Source organism: Benincasa hispida, chromosome 7, assembly GCF_027475165.1.
Source record: "Benincasa hispida cultivar pf3 chromosome 7, pf3_genome.v1.1, whole genome shotgun sequence".
NCBI classification, from domain to species: Eukaryota; Viridiplantae; Streptophyta; class Magnoliopsida; order Cucurbitales; family Cucurbitaceae; genus Benincasa; species Benincasa hispida.
In genome coordinates, this window is record NC_143484.1 from 54232190 (window position 1) to 54234518 (window position 2329).

The following is a 2329-nucleotide window of genomic DNA, read 5'->3' on the forward strand; positions in this document are numbered from 1 at the left end:
AGGTAGTTATTATATATATATATATTAAATTATTTTTAAAATAGATTTTTTTTTATTTTTAGATCATTTTTTTAAAGGAGGGATTTAATTCCCTCCCCTTGATTCTCTCAGATATGTTAGTGGGTAAAAGAAGTTAGGGGGTTGTGATTCCCTTCTTCTTTGAAGCCTCACGCAGAACACCAATTGAATCATCCTGCAAAAAAAAAAAAAAAAAAAAAAAAAAAAAAAAAAAAAAAAAAAACTAATTCTCTCTCAAAATTCTTGAATTCCCTCTTTGCCAAAATTATACGAGAAGCCTACAAAACACTATCCTCATTCCCACCGTACAAAGAGTACATAGGTCTCCTTATGGTAGTGTTTTATTGGGACTGCTATAATTTTGAATGTATTTGAGATTGTGGGAGATTGTTGAGTTTGATATCAAGAAAAGATTACGAAGAGACTTGTCTTCAAGGGTAAGTAATTTAAAATCCTAAATTCTCTTCAAGTTTTAAGTTGTAAAAGCATGCTGTAATTTTTAGAATGCATATCGATTGTTTCTGTATTCTTAATTTTAATAACTTTTGTGAAGTGAAATAATTGGGATATAATTCACTTCTGCTTGGGTATTCACATATCCTTCAGTACTTGCCTCTTCAACAATCTTTGTTAAAGTTTCAATAGTTTCATTGGAAATTTCATTTAATACTATTTTGCTCCGTGGTTTGTGGTCTCTATTGTAGTCTTCTTCCAAGAAGGTAGCATTTGTCGATACAAATACTTTATTCTCTTTTTCATCAAAGAAGTACCCACCTATTGTTTCCTTGGGGTAGCCTACATATAGGCATACTCTTGAACGAGGTTCCAACTTCTTTATATTTGTCATTAGCACATGTGCTGGACATCCCCAAATATTGAAGTGGTGTAAACTACCTATACAACCTTTCGAAAGCTCAAAAGGTGTTTCAGAAACACTCTTTGATGGAGCATTATTAAAAATATAAACTGTTATCACCACTATATATACCCAAAACGAGTCAGGAAGTTGAACATTGCTCATCATAGACGAACCATGTCCAATAAGGTTTTATTTCTCCTTTCTGATACACCATTTTTTTTAGGTATACCAGGAGCTGAAAGTTGAGACATTATTCCATGTTCTATCATATAGTCCATGAACCTCAAGTCCATATACTCTCCACCATGATCAGATCGAAGTGTTTTTATCTTTTTACCTAACAACATTTCAACTTCAATCTTATACTCCTTAAACTTTTCCACAGCTTCAGACTTATGTTGCATTAGGTAAAGATACCCATATCTTGAATAATCATCTATGAAACAAATGAAATATTCATATTCTTCTCTTGCTTTTACATTCATCGAACTACAAAGATCTGAATGTATAAGCTCAAAGAATTCTTTGACTCTATAACCTTTTCTAGTAAAAGGTCGTTTTGTCATTTTTTCTTCAAGGCATGACTCACATACAGGAAAAGGATTTTCTTCTAAACCATTTAGAAAACCACTTTTAACCAATTTCTCAATCCTATTGAGATTAATGTGACCTAACATTAGATACCAAAGGTGGTTGTTTTCTTTAGGAGAAATTCTTTATCTTTTAGTAGTTGTTGTCATTCTGAACATTTTAGTATTTAGGATAACCTTTGTAACTAACAGTCTCCATTCCATTCTTGAAACACTTTATTTTCAGAAAAGGAAAGATAGTACTTTTGTTCAATCAAACAAAAAACAAAAATTAAATTTCTCTTAATATTGGGAACAACATATACGTCATCTAATAACCTATATTGTTTCTTGTTCAAAGTTAACTTGAGTTTACCTACGGTAACAGCTAAAATGACCTCTCCAGTACCAACTCAAAGAGTCATCTCTCCAGCTTCTGACTACATCTAGAAACTAATTCCTTGTGAGGAAGAACAAACGTGGTTATTGGCCCCTAGAGAGTCGTGGGATTAGCTTGAACACCCTTACTATGAATTCCAAGTTTTTCTTCTAAGGTCAAACCTCTTTGATAAACTTCGGTAGAGTTAACAACATTTGCCTCATCTATTAGTCCCTTGACAATCAATAAGGACTGAAGTTCATTTAGGGAGCTGAAATTATTGGTTTTGTAAAAAACAACCCCATTTTCTTTGAACTGTGAGGACTCTCGCCCAAACAATTCTTACAATAATTGCATGATCTGAAGTGCAGTGACTATGCTCTCATATATTTTGGTTAAGACATCACATATGCTCGCCAAAATATAAACTCGAGCTTTATCATTGGCATTTATCCACCTTTCATATGCATCACGAATATTTCGTGTTGCATCAGGGGTTGAGAC